Raw genomic sequence first — 15,075 nt, 5'->3', positions numbered from 1 at the left:
CCCACAGGGCAGGAGTGGGTAGCCACCCCGCTACATGGCAGCACAGGTAGAGTTTTGATGAGAAAGTTGTTTTAAAAATGTGCACACAGAAAAATAAAACTAGATAAGCTGGTCCATTCATCCTCAGGCCCTCCACCCTCTCTGTTGATTCTCTTCTGTGGAATCTTGATGGGGAACAAAGCATTCACTACTTCTTATGACCTGACCAATGCACACGGTCCCAGGAGTAATGCTGTTGATTGATGAAGAGTATAGTTCAGTAATAAACTCAGGCAGAAGCCATAGCCAGCACATTTAGACAGACTTTCTGATATTAATCCTAACTAGAATCCATTCGTTGTTGTAAACGTGTAGCTGAAATATTATGGAGTCTGAAACAAATTCCCCTGCCCCCAACAAACTCTGCATATCCTCTCCACAACAATATCTTCTTATCCCTATCACACTGTTGTTCATGTGGGGAAATCTGATGGACTTCTACTTGCCTTCTCTTGTGATATTTGCTTTATGTTAGGCCTTCTGTATTTGAAGGTACAATTCTTTTGATACCCTTAGTCCAGCATAAGATAAGGTTCTATATTTAATTGTCAGCTACTGAGTAACTCTGTGACCTTGGTCAAGAGTAAAGATGTATGAAAAATTTAGGAATTTTAGGCAACTTTTTTTGTATTGGGGGAAAATAGAATTTTGAAAGTTTTCAGCCAGCTCAAGTGAAATCAGTTTAACTCTTTGTGCCATACTTACCCCATCCATGTCTCTGTACTGCCAAATTGTGTAATACTCTACTATTCACTAGGTGCTCAAATACCCTGGTGATGGGCATAGTATAAAACCAGATTAGAATGGAAATCACAGTGGTAGCAATTTACCTCCGTTTTGTACATTTGTAAATGACTTCACAAGGAACAAAGCAGTGGAGAATGAGGTTCTCAGTATGGAAGATGGGGATGATAATACTTATCTTCTCTTGTAAAGTTATTTGAAATCTGTGGAGATGTGACTCATGTATGATTGTGTTTTCAAACTTATAACTAATTTATATGATTTCCTAGGAAGATAGTATCTGAAGTGTGACAATTTGCACACAGCTGTGCAGATGAATTTATCATTTTCCATCAACTGTGCTACTGAACTTTATGATACAAAGTCTTCAGGCTTCATTGTTTAACCATTTCTTAAAATTTAGCATGGGCTATCATTACTGACATATATTATCTGTAAGATGATTTGAGCATATAATGGAAGTTCCTGGAAAAAAAATATCACACTTGCAATTATCATGTTCCTCAGTATTACAACTTAATTAGTTAATTTCAAAGCTTGCAGTGGCTTTAAGCAGGCTCAGCTGAGTGCATAAGTGCACATGCTGATACATCTGGATTGCATGACAAAATAAAATGTAAAATGTCATTTAAATTAGGTTATGTCGTGTTTCTGGTCTAATGTGTGAATATTAGTTTATGATGTGCAATTTCATATCATACAAGCTCTTGCCAAATTTTGCTCATGTCTAATTTGGATTGGTAATGGTGACTGTCTGAAAGAAGACCTGTCAATAGTAGCACCCACACTTGGCAAGCCAGACTGCTGCTGGCAATGTCATAATCAAAACTACCCACACTAGAGTGAAAGGAAAGCTTAGTCTTCTTGGAGCCCCTAATAGTAATGTGGGTGCAATGTATCACACCAATTATACTGTTGTAACTGTGATTCTCTTCCAATATTGTTGTAATTTTCTGTAGCTGCTATCATATTTAGTGCAGAGAATACAGAAACACTTGTTTTAACAAGGCAGAAGCTGCGTGACTCAGGCTTCTTATACATGCTGGATTGCCTGATGATAATGATGCATATCCAGCAGTGGCAAGGCAAGAAAGCTACTGGAGATGCAGAAGGCCTGTACACATCACTGTCGCTAGGTACTAATCTAGGGTGACCAGACAGCAAGTGTGAAAAATCAGGACAGGGGCTGGCAGGTAATAGAAGCCTATATAAGAAAAAGACCCAAAAATTGGGACTGTCCCTACAAAAATCAGAACATCTGGTCATCCTATACTAACCTGACAAGCTTGATGCACCAGATTTGAAATTCTCTGTTAATTCCTTATGTATGAAAGTGAAAATGTAGACTTTCATCTAGCAAGAAATTGTCTTAAAAAGGCAGGGAAGGCCTAATCTTTATTCCATGGGTGATAAAATGCCTCAATGTAAAACACTACCAGCATGTTGCTGATTCTGTAGTCACTTTCATTTGCTGTGGCTGAACAATGATAGCACTGTTCCATCAAGAGAAAATTATCCTCTCTCCCCTCAGAAAGCATCTTTTATGCTATAAAAGCTGTAAAGTGTTAGATTTATTAAAATTTCCATTTCAGTACAGGCACTGTATTTGTGTGGCACGAAGAAGTGCTTTAATGCAAATACAGCATCATAAGCCTACTTTTCTAATGCTTTCAGAACTCCTGTAAATAATGCATCTTGTGGTATTAAGATGTTTTAAACAATCTTACCAAAATTAGTTTAAGTTGTAAAACATAAGGATTTTCTCTGTAAATAATAGCTGCTACCAAACAAATGAGCCATTTGTGGAATATTTCTACAGAACTTTTTACAAAGCACTCTTTCCTTCTTTTTATGTTAGGCTCTGTTTTGCAGATGAAAGTAGAATTAATTTAGCAGTTGTTGCATGCCTGGATGCTCTGCAGGGATGAGGCCCACACACACAGGTGAATTAATTGGCTTTAATGAAGGTTAAGTGACACACCCGCAATGGGAACTCCACGCGTTGCTGCCACTGGCTTGGGGAGTCCAACGTCCGAACAGCTCGGTCAGGTGCGAAGTTCAGCGCGCAAGCTCTAACCCTTAGCAATTATAGCATCATGCTAATAGCATGCAAAGCAGTCTTTACATATGCAATGGGGGACTTTCCATCAGCAATGGCCGCTTCCCCTGGCCTCGGGCCAGGGACTTTCTGCAGTTCCCCAAAACACTGGGGCTTCCCACAGAAGGCAGTTCTAACTGGTTAGAAGCAGCAGCTGCTAGCAACTTCTGTCCGCTAATAACCTCTCCTTGAGAAAGTGCGGGCCCTAGCTACACCGTAACAATATCTTCCGGGGTCCCCTACAGCAGTATTCTCCATATAATGGAGAAAACCAAAATGAGAATGTAAACCCACCATACAGCATTCTCATGACTGACAAACTTCCATGCTTAGACAGAAACCTCCATGCCTCCAGTTCATTTTTCATCCCCTTCAAAACCTGCAGGTGGTGTCCCATGGGTCTGGGATGCTTATTGGAGGAAGTGGAGTCTGGATGGGCTTTGAATGAGGTTGGAGGGAAAATACCCATTATTCATCCTCCTGCCAGTCTACCTTGCTTCTATGGAATTTAGGTGGGAAAGATAATACAGAGCTGCCTGTCTCAAATATGTTCAAGATAATAGACAAGTCTCAGCTATCTACCCAAACACATTGGGAAACTCAACCATTTCTTCCTCACCCATAACAATTTTACCATTCAACAACAAACACTTTGCCGAAATGATAGGAAAATGTACCATGAAACCAATGATATATCTGAGACACATCGATGATATTTGAATCCTCTGTACAGATGGATTAAACTACCACAGATTTCCACTACAACAACTTCAACAACCACCACCCATCCATTAAACTTTCTGGAATGTTCCCACACTAGTATCAATTTCCTGAACACTACAATCGGTTTCAGCAATGTAACCCTACAGACAGCCATATACAGGCAACACAGATCACCATACCAACCTTCATAGGTCCAGTAAACACCTCAAACATATGAAGAAATCTGTTATCTACAGCCAGACACTCAGATACCACAGAATATGCTCTGAGGAGAAAGTCCAGGGCGCACACACTTAAAACTGCCTTCACCAAAAAAAAGACATTCCACCAGAGAATTAGATCACATCATGGAGCGGGCCACCTAAAGAACTCAAGAGGACCTGTTTCAATACAGAAATAAAACTCCTTGACCACCCACCCCAGTTGTCCCTACCACCCCAAGCTGGAACCCATATGGGGTATCATCAAATAACTACAACCCATACTTGGTGGGAGCCTCATCCTGAAAGTAACACCCTCTCTTCTGCCTTCAAACAAAGACCCCACAGACCTGGGCCCACCAACTCAAAGTGGTACCAGACCCTTGCATAACAACAGATGTAAAACCTGCAGACATATCTCCACTGCTACAAGACCCACAACACACTTTTCACAATCCATGGATCCTACACATGTCTATCACAACATGCATTGTACCTCTCTGTAATGATGCAACAACTCACCCCACAGCATCATCCCCGGTTTCTTTACAGTCTCTGGGCAATAGTCCTGCCATCCTTGCCATGCCCCTTGTATCAGGGGTGGACTGCCTATGCCCTCATTCTCCATCACTCTGTAATGATGCAATGACTCACCCCTGCAGCACCTCCTGACGGTTGTTCAGGTAATTAGCTTGCCAGACTCCAGAGCACCCTCTGCAGGCTGATGTCTCACTTGTCTCTGGTGCCTGTGTCCCTCCTGGACCCCTGGTGCCCCTTCTCTCAGGGTTCTGCCCCCTCAATACCCTGCAGTCTTGCTGGGTCTCCCCTCCCCAGGGAACCCCCAACCCCCTATCCCCAACTCACTTCAGTCTTGGGCTACTGCCAGTCACCATCTAGCCCCTGCTCATTGGGGCGGACTGCCACTCATCATTGGCAAGGAGGGTTTGGAGCTGCTTCCTCTGCCTACCCTTGGGCTGCCCCTCTGCAACCCCAGTACCCGTCTTGGCCTTTAACAAGGCCTGCAGCCTGGGGTTTTTCCAGGCCGGAGCTCCCCAGCTCCTCTGACCTTTCCCCAGTCCTGCTCCACTTTAGGTACCCTGTCAAGCTCCCAAGCAGCCAGGCTCGTCTCTCTCAACAGCTAGAGAGACTCTAGCTCTAGTCTAGCAGCCCCTTTATAGGGCCAGCTGTGGCCTGATCAGGGCATGGCCCCAGCTGAGGCCGCTTCCTCAATTAGCCTTTCCCAGCCACAGCCCTATCCAGGCTGTTTTTAACCCCTCTATGCAGGAGCAGGGTGACTACTCCGCTATACACATCCATTGCACTAATTACCCAAAAAATAACTGTGTGAGTGAAACCAGACACTCACTACGTTCTCTCGCAGGAAAATGATAAAAGACAAAAACACCCTATTACCTCTTGGTGAACACCTTCCACAAAGCAATCACTGTATATCTGACCTGTCAGTCCCCACCCTCATAGGAAATCTGCACAGCACTTTCTTAAGACCAGCCTGGGAGCTTAAATTCATAACTCTGATAGACACTAAAAAACATGGACTGAACAGAGATACTGGATTTATAGTTTATCACAACAGTCTCCATCCCATTAATCCCCTCTTTTGTCCTATGACTGCAGAGGTGTTAATGGTTCACTCTACCTTGAATGGGCCAATAGAATATGTGCTAACTACTTATGCTAAACAATCTACCTTCCATTTTTCTATGATGCTCAGTGTACCTTTCCCAGACCTGAAGAAGATCTCTGTGGCTCAAAAGCTTGTCTCGCACGAACAGAAGTTGGTCCAAAAAAAATCTTACCTCACCCAACTTGTTTCTCTGATATCCTGGAACTGAATAGATTAGGCATCTTAACTCCCATTTGCATAGCCATTTTTATAAATCCTAGTAGGGGCCTATCTGCATCTTTAGATGCTTAAATATCTTTGTAAATCTGGCCCCTAGCCAGCGACAATTACTGGATTCTCATCACAGTTGAACTGATAAAGTGATTCCTCATTTGTTTATGACACAAATACTTTATCCATTACAAAGTACTTATTATTGTATCATCTGGGCAATAGAGTAAATTCTGGGATCAGAATTAATTTCTATGTCCATTCAGTCCCCTGATTTCTACCAGCCAACAAGTATTCCAGTTAATGCTAATCGGCAGGATAACTTTTATGATATTGGTCTACTGGGAATTAGACTCTTTCAATCAGTTTCACATAAACCACCAAACGTGCTCAGGTGTAATGACTTCTCTACCAGCAAGGTCAGATTTGAACCTGTGACCTAGAGGTGAAAGACTTACTCAACACCTGGGTCATTTGTTTAAGTGGAAAAAAGAGGAGGAAAGATCAATTTCCCTTAATGTTGCTGAATTGTACTTTTTGTTTTGTTTGTTTGGTCACAAACTATTAGCCTCTTCATGCCAGATTAGTCTTTTGTTTCGCACAGTAGCTTAGTGTAATTGGCCCAAGAAGCAGTAATCATTTCAGAAATGAGAAATGATAATGTGCTTTTCTAACATGGGTAGGATTAATGAAATAGAAGTAATCACAAATGATAAGAAAGCTGAAGTAGGTATAGCTTTTAGTTTCAAACCTGCAGTTGTGGTTTGAGCTGGACACTGACAAGATTTATTATTAAATATCTGGATTCAATGTTATGCCTTCAGCATGATATTTACTTATGTAAAATGTACTCACTTCCCAGTCTTAATCCTAAGTAGTCCCCAGTCCTCCCTATCATTCTGACCTGGGCACATTCAGGCCACAGACACATTTTGTGCTGCTCTGACCTTAAAAATAAAAAGAAATAGATTCTGCTTGGTCTTAAAGAGACTATTCATAGACATGCACATTTTAAAAAAAGTCTGAGTGAAGAGAGTTTGTTTCTTCTTTAAATACCCTGCTCAAAAAAACCCTACACTGCTTAGGGAACAAGCTGTTCTTCATCACAAACCACCGAAGCTTTTTCATGCCTCCTGAATTTTGACTGGTCTAACTTCTGAAAAGCCCTTAAATTCTCTCAAATGTAGCATGGAACGAAATACACATTCATGGTTGGGTTGTCTTGAACTAGCTGCTGTTTCAGCTAGGGACCTTCAACCTGATATATTTTGGATAACAATGTCGTTCTGGGATTCTTTCAGTTTATCTGTTATGACACCGATCTTCCAACCCAATGAAGGGTTTATCTATGTGGGGACATCCAGGAAAATTAATCCAAATTAACGAAAGATATGATTGTAAAATGTTTTAGTTCAACTGCATTAAACCTCTGTTTGAACACCCACATTCAGAATTAAAGTGGCCTTAATTTGGTTTAATTTCATTTACTTCCAAAGTGAATGAAACTAAACCAAATTAAGGCCACTTTCTTTCTGAATGAAGATGTTCAAACAGGGATTTGATGAAGTTAAACTAAGTTCGAAATCACACCGTTAGCTGATTCGAATTATTTTTCCTTGCTGTCCCCATGTAGACAAACCCATAGAAGATGGTATTTTCAGGTATAGTGACACAATGATAAAGAAGCCTATTATGTATTTGTCAGCCAAACCAAGAACCTTTTATCATCACATATTCTTCTGTGTATTCAAAGATATGGGAAAAGATACTCTGGGTTTAACATTGAGGATCTTAAACAGCTAAATTTTTACAGAAAATTTCCATGTTACAGGCAGAGAGGATGTCAGACTACGTTCTCACTAATGTGGAAGATATGCTGACTAGAGCTGCTTGTATTTTTTTGATCAACTTTTTTTTTTCATTAAAAATGGCTTTTAAAGTAGAAGAGAATTTTTCTCAGAAAATGTTCATTTTTTGCTTACATTTTTTATTTAAAATGTACAGGGTTTTTTTTTTGACTAATTCTAATGCTGATACACATCAACTGATACACTGATCATATACTTTGGAGTTTTTAGATACCACTGGATAATCATAATAAGAGAACCTAGATATAGTTGGTGGATCCACCCTGGAAACTCTTTAACCTTTAACATTTACTGTTAAGCAGGTAAAACAATGCATTGAGTTTCTTGTCCTATTCAGCAACAGATTTCTTTGACTAGTTTAAAAAGCATTTGTGCATTCCGAACCATTTAAGAGGCATCGATCACTCCTGTAACATTTTATCCTTTACTACTTGGGTAGATGTTCAGCTTGGCATAAGAAATCACCAGAAATAAGCCACTTCTAAAAGTTATCAAATTAATTTTTGGAACAGGCCCAAGTAAAGGAAACATGGAATGTTTCAGAGAACATGAAGGTTTTAAAATGCATGGAAATATAAATCACAAACTAGTTTTGCCCCTGAGCAGTTTGAACAGATTATGATTAGAAACTGAAATGACTTCTGCAAGTTGTGATGCACTGTTTCATTTAGTAACTCCTTAATGATTTCTTAATTAATAAAATCATATAAACAAGAATGGTGCCATTCTTTAATCTAATCTGAAAGTTTGATTACCTTTGAAATTAAACTCTAGTTTAATTTCAAGAGTGGTTATCACAATGCTGTTTAACCCTAGGACTGTCAGGTCCAATGGGATGATATTATTTTTTATTTCAAAAGCAAGAGCTCCAGGAAGACTTCTGGGTTCGATAATTGAACAAGAAGAAAAACTCCCGGAGCCAAATATGGAAGAAAATGTGAAGGATGCGATAAAAGGCAGGCAACAGTTCCATTATTTGTGAGAAATTGACATGTATATTTAGTGTATGAAATACATACTTTAACAGATAAATATTGTATGAGACACACAAAAAAGTTTAAACACTGTTAAGGTTTGGCTGTAACATAACAGCCAAAAGAATTCTGTATATTACAGCACTCTAAACTCACCTTGTTATTGAGTATTACAGAAATCTCAGAAAGGCAGGTTATCTTCAGTTTCAGAGTTCCGTTTCATTAAGCTTTCAAAGCTTAACCAAACATCTTGAATCTTTAGAATCTCTTGAGAATGGTATCTCATCAGAGTTGCCTCTTCCACTTTCAGCTGGATATTCCATATAAACAGACTGTTACCCTGATTTTCATGGTATGTCAACACTTCCACTCCTGTGATCTTCAAACAAGAAAAAAAAAATCTGAATTTGACTCCGCAAAAAAATTCAGACTTCACATCTGGAATGGATGGAACTTCTTTATTTGGTTTGTCATTTAACTTGAATTTGTTTGCCCATCTTTTGTGATTATTTTAGTGAAATGTCTCTGTAGTAAGAAACATAGCCAGCAGCAACCTTAACTTTCCATTTTTTTCTTTCTTGAATATATATGAAAAATTACTATTGATGGGTAAATATTTTTACTGTGTTTATATTTCCTTTCCTTTCATGTTTTGACTGCAACAAGCATTCTACTGGTAGAAGAAGGTTACCTTTTTCTAGTCTGGTTGCCTAAAGATGGACACGTAAATCTATATTTAGGCACATAGATTAGTCCTGGTTACTAATATGTAGGGCTATTTTTTTTCCTGGACCTTACATAGTGTGCAGGAGGTTTTAAGTATCTATTTAACTGTGTAGGTTCTTATAAGACCCCATAACTATAACATTTGAGCACCTCCTAATGATTAAAATAAAAGACAAAAGTCCATACCTCTTTCTTTCTTCTCAGCAGGTTCCTACCTGTAAGAAAGTATTAGACTGCTGGAGTGCGTTTTGTCTACCAGCAGACCGGATAAAGGGAAATACATTTTGAAGAGATTAAGTTTTCGAATAGTTGAGATTGTTGTGAATAGAACTGGTGGGTAATTTTATGACTAAAAAAATAGTCAAGGGAAAGGGTGAGTTTTGACAAATTTACTTTCAAAAAAAATTTAGGAAAAAATCAAAACTGTTGAAACATCTCACTTTCATGTTTTTGAAACTAAAACGTGTTTTTAGTTTGAAATGATTTTTTTGAGTTTTTAATTTATATTAAAAAGGGTAACAAAATAAAAAGATAATAATTATTTTTAAATTATTGAAACAAAATGTTTCAGTTGAGTTGATCCCATTTAGTTTTCAAATGATTGGATTGTGAAAATGTTCATGATTTTGGCTTTTTGACCTGATGTGATAGATGTAAAAAAAAAAATATCTTGAAAATTCTTACAGGATGGGAAACCCATTTCCCATCCAGATTTGATGGTGAGGTTAGTGGTCTTCCTTATTTCTCCTGGTAGTTAGTTCCACAATCTAGATCCAGCTCCCTTTATGAGTTGTCTCCTGCAGTCATGAGTCTTCCATTCTGATTGACAGTTTCATAATACCAGTGAAAATGTGGCTGTTCTTAAAGATCATGCTCATGGAAGGAGAGATTATCTCACAGGTAGGTGGGAGGCTTTTGAATACTGGGGGAGAGGCCTTGAATTAGACTCTCTACTCATTGGAGAGTCAGTGAAGAAAGTGAAGTACAGGAGTGATGTGTTCACAGTGGTGAATGTTGCAAAGCAGACAAGCTTCTGAGTTTTGTATATGTTGGAGCTAGTTCAAAGCATGCTGCTTGGTAAGAGTTGCAATAATCAAGCCTGGAGGTAATAAATGTGTGATCACCATGGTCAGGTTTGTTTCTGATAGGAGTGGGAGCAACATTCTGCCTAGTCACAGATGGAAGTGGCCATCTTTGTTATGTCTCTTTAATCATCTAGTAGCACTGAGAAATGCAAAAAGACTCCAAATCTGTGGACTAATTTAACAATTATACAGGCAGATTGTCCTCAAAGGGGGGGAAGTAGGAGCCGAGGCAAGGTCTTCAAAACTCTTCCCTGTTCTCACCAGCTTTTCTGCAGTTCTGTTTGGGTTCAGCTTTATCTAGCTGTTCTACATCCCTGTATTTCTTTTGGCTAAGCACTGGGAAAGTTGGAAGGTGATACTGTTTGCATATGTTTTTCAGAAATATAGAGCTGGGTGTTACTTCCCTCCTGCAAGTGTAACTCATGTTGTATCATTAGTTTTCCAAATAGCTTTATATAATGTTGAATAATGTGGACAAGAGTCTATGGCACTCTTACCATAAGAGGGCTGTGGAGGTGAAGAAATAGTTGCCCTCTAAGTCTGGTCTGACTTGAACTATTTGAGTGTTTCCATTCCATGGAAGACTTCTGAAGGCAGAACAGAAGTATTTGGTGATGAGTAATATCAGTTGCCCAGGGAGTTCTGGCAGGATGACTGTGCATGTTATTCCCTTTTTCTGTAGACAGAAGGAGCTCATGCAACAAGTGCTATCTCTGTATGCCAAACCTGACATCTGACTGACAGGGATCCAGGATGCAGGTAGAGAGATAAAACAACAAGGAGTACTTGTGGCACCTTAGAGACTAACTCATTTATTTCAGCCTAAGCTTTCGTAGGCTAAAACCCACTTCATTGGATGTATGCAGTGGAAAATACAGTAGGAAGATATATATACACAGAGGACATGAAAAAGTATATCTTCCTACTGTATTTTCCACTGCATGCATCAGATGAAGTGGGTTTTAGCCACGAAAGCTTATGCTCAAATAAATTTGTTAGTCCTAAGGTGCCACAAGTACTCCTGGTTCTTTTTACTGATACAGAATAACACGGCTACCACTCTGAAACCTGTCACTAGGCAGAGAGATGTTTGTGGAAACTGTTTTTTTTTTTTTAAGTAGCCTCTCAGCTTGTTCAGAAAATGGAAGTTAGGCATTGGGCAGTAATTACTGAGGTCATTAGCAGTGAGTGATGGTATCCTTAGGGCTTGTTAAACTTTTACATGCCTTAGGGTGAGAAGTAAATTCATCTTTTTAAAAAGAGATGACAGGCTTGGTTAGTAGGGTGTTCTCTGCTCTTTCTTACTGTCCAGGTAGGGCACAGAGTCAAAATGATGTTTTCCATGATTACCACTGGAGAGAACAGACTGAATTTTTGGAAGAAAGGTGGTGTACTTCTGCCCCTGCTCTTGGCTTGCTGCTTTTTGAGACCAACAAGACATTCTAGGATACAAGTGGTATTTCTGTGAACTAAAGTAATATTTCAATGAGAGATGCTTGGCTCTGGGAATGATTGGAGACAGTCTAGCATTAGTCATTTACAGTTTGGGAGATTTCTGTGTAGCATGAGTTTTCTTCCTAAGTGATAGAGGAGAATTAGGTTATCTTTGTCGTCTGACAGCAGTGCAGAATTTTTTCATGTTTGAGCCTGTCTGTATCAGACTGTGATTTCTGCCACTGATAGTAGAGTTTCTTTTTTCCCCCCATCACAGGTCATCCAGAAGCATGATCTTAGCCACTTTTCTCACTCTAGACCAGTGGTGGGCAACCTGCATCTGTCTGTCTAGACCAGTGATGGGCAACCTGCAGCCCGCGGGCCACATGTGGCCCATCAGAGTAATCCACTGGCAAGCTGCGGGACAGTGTTTAAATTGACCATCCACAGGCACGGCAGCCTGCAGCTCCCAGTGGCTGCGGTTCACCATTCCCAGCCAATGGGAGCTACGGGAAGTGGTGGCCAGCCTGCACTGCTTCTTGCAGCTCCCATTGGCCAGCAACAGCTACCCTCGCAGCCGTGCCTGTGGATGGTAAATGTAAACACTGTCTTGCGACCTGCCAGCAGATTACTTTGATGGGCCACGTGCGGCCCGTGGGCTGCAGGTTGCCCATCACTGGTCTAGACAGACAGATGTTATAAAAAGCAAGAGATTCAATCACACCATTTCACAATTTCCTGTCTTTATTGTACAATCCACATTTTGAAAAAATAGGGGTATTAAAAATACATGCACGTTTTTTCTTTTCCATATTTAACTGTTATGTTATAGTATCAGAGGGGTAGCCATGTTAGTCTGGATCTGTAAAAAGCGACAGAGTCCTGTAGCACCTTATAGACTAACAGATGTATTGGATCATAAGCTTTCATGGGTGAATACCCACTTCGTCAGATGCATGCAGCTTACACTCCGATACATCTGTTAGTCTATAAGGTGCCACAGGACTCTTTGTCGCTTTTTACAGTTATGTTATAGTTGTCAAAAAATGTAGTTAGGCAAGAAAATCCAGTGAGCCACTGTCAACACCTTCAGAGACCTACATTAATTGCCAGCTTAGGGCCCAATTAAACAACACTCATTCACACACAGTATGGTAATATGACAGAGTTAGGGCTCTTAGTGAGAACCCACTACACAGTAGAGTGATCACAGGACTAGGCAAATAACCAATAGGTTCCTATCACAGTACTTAATTAGCAAGCGTATAGAATGATTAAAAATAAAATTAATTGAGCAAGTTCTGAAGCAAATCTTCATAACCTATTTTCTTTTTTAATGAGACTTTAATTAGTTGTGCAAGGGAAGTTTTATGTCTTCAGTCGCTTTGGTTGTACATGGTTATTATCTTTATGTCACTGACAAAGGATATAGGTTGATACTGAAACATTTTCCTCAAGAGAGGAAGAAACTTAGTCTATTCAGTATGACTGAACACCAGCTAGTGTGAAGTTTTTGGAGTGAGCAGAATTAAAAAAGAAGTAGGAGGGGGTTAATTATTATGGACATCCTATCCTATGATTATTTTTCCTTCAGACTCTTGTATATAGAAGTGTATCACCTGTTTTCACTGCAAAAGTTACTATGTCTCTCTCTAAATAACAATATCAAAACCAGACATAATATTTGAATACTATTAATATTAATACTTCCTCCACAAAAAAGTTACTGGCTGAAATTTTTGAAAAGCTCTAGCATGCTCTCATTCTCTCCTTAGATCATCTCTATTTTACACAGCTGCAGCTTGTGGGCAACTCCCATGGCATAAAGGGAACTGGCCAGAGAATAATTTGTAGTGTCATCACTCTGGTATATATTATTACATTGGTACACAAGGGCAGGTTGCAAATCCAATGGCATGGGATTGAGGTTGGACCTCAAACTGGAATTTGAAAATTGTTTGGCTTTGCCTTAGAGATGATTAGAGAAAGAGGAGAAAATTTCAAGAAACTAAGGAAATCCTGTTTTTATTTTGAATTACAAAATTATTTTTTAATTTCAAAAGTATAAAAAACTCTCTCTAATTTCCTCACTTGTGATTAGTTTGTCAATCTAGATACTGCTTCAATGTATGCCTTTATTAATATGATTTTTAATAGCTGAAAACCAAAAGAAAACAAGCCTGGTGCCCTGGAATTGTATGAGAGAAGTGCTGAAAACTGTAAATAACAATTATATTCTATCATGAAAATCTGCCCAGGACTGTATAAATAACAGAGATGGCATGTACTCATGGTCAGACTCCTGTTTGTTTGTCATCTAGAATAATGAACAAATCTTTTCCAAAGTAATTTCAAAAGAGTTATCCCATTAGTTCTAACACTTGCTGAATAACTTTCCATTTCAGGATTATATAAGCCTTTCTACAGCAGCTTCTAGGTTTCTATCTCCTTTCTCCTCCCAATTTTTCTTATTGATTGTACATCTACATCTGCACTCATTTAGTTGCTGCACAAACTTTAGCACATCCTAACAACACATTTTTTAAAATTCTCTTTTAAGCTAATATCTCTGGTAATATTCCATAATGTCAAAGCAGAGTCCGGTGATGTTACATAGTGAAATATTTCAGTCATCGCATTGATATAGCTATTTGCATTTCTGAAACACAAAGATGTGATAACACTTTTTATGGACACAAACCTGCCCATAGTGATCTGTGTCTTTGAGCCAGATTACTTCAATGTGCTGTCTTCAGAAATGTCCTTGAAAAGCATTCAGAGACTTCAGGTACAGTATTGAAGAATGCTGAAGCATGACTACTCAAGGACATGTGCCTACAAAAATCAATTATGTCCTCACTCTGCAAGTTTCACGTATTGCTCAGAATGGCTTAGGTCCAATCTAAGCAAGAGCAAGGGGGATTGTTTTATAGCTAAGACATAGAACTGGGAGTCAGACTATCATGGTATAATCCCCCACTCTGAACCTTAGCGTCCAAAAGATGGGATACCAGCATGAATTCCTCTAAGCTCTATTACCAGCTTAGTACTTGTACTTGCCTGGTACACTCTGGTCCCCCCAAAACCTTGCCCAGGGACCCCCAAGACCCAGACCCTCTGGATCTTAACACAAGGAAAGTAAACTCTTTCTCTCACCGTTGCCTCTCCCAGGCTTCCCCTCCCTGGGTTACCCTGGAAGATCACTGTGATTCAAACTCCTTGAATCTTAAAACAGAGAGGAAAATTCACCTTCCCCCCTCCTTCTCTAGCTCCCTCCCATACTCTCCCTGAGAGAGAAAGTAATCCTAACACAGAGAGAAATTCACCTT

General features: G+C 39.5%; 1 protein-coding gene across 5 annotated transcripts in view; it reads left to right on the top strand.

Annotated features, from left to right (window-relative positions):
- Window positions 1-15,075, top strand: part of CNTN5 (contactin 5) — a 1,071,723-nt gene that overhangs the window by 372,599 nt on the left and 684,049 nt on the right. Inside the window, exon 1 of one of the 5 annotated variants that reach the window (XM_050940437.1) lies at window positions 8,867-8,966. The exons of the other annotated variants lie outside the window; for them this stretch is intronic. The gene's annotated coding sequence lies outside the window, so the exon portion shown is untranslated. Of the gene's footprint in view, window positions 1-8,866; window positions 8,967-15,075 lie in introns of those variants that run through there. 5 annotated transcript variants of the gene reach the window in all.

The sequence above is a fragment of the Gopherus flavomarginatus genome, chromosome 1 (assembly GCF_025201925.1).
Source record: "Gopherus flavomarginatus isolate rGopFla2 chromosome 1, rGopFla2.mat.asm, whole genome shotgun sequence".
Taxonomy (NCBI): Eukaryota; Metazoa; Chordata; order Testudines; family Testudinidae; genus Gopherus; species Gopherus flavomarginatus.
Note: the sequence above shows the minus strand (reverse complement) of the source record. Positions and strands in the feature narration are given on the sequence as shown.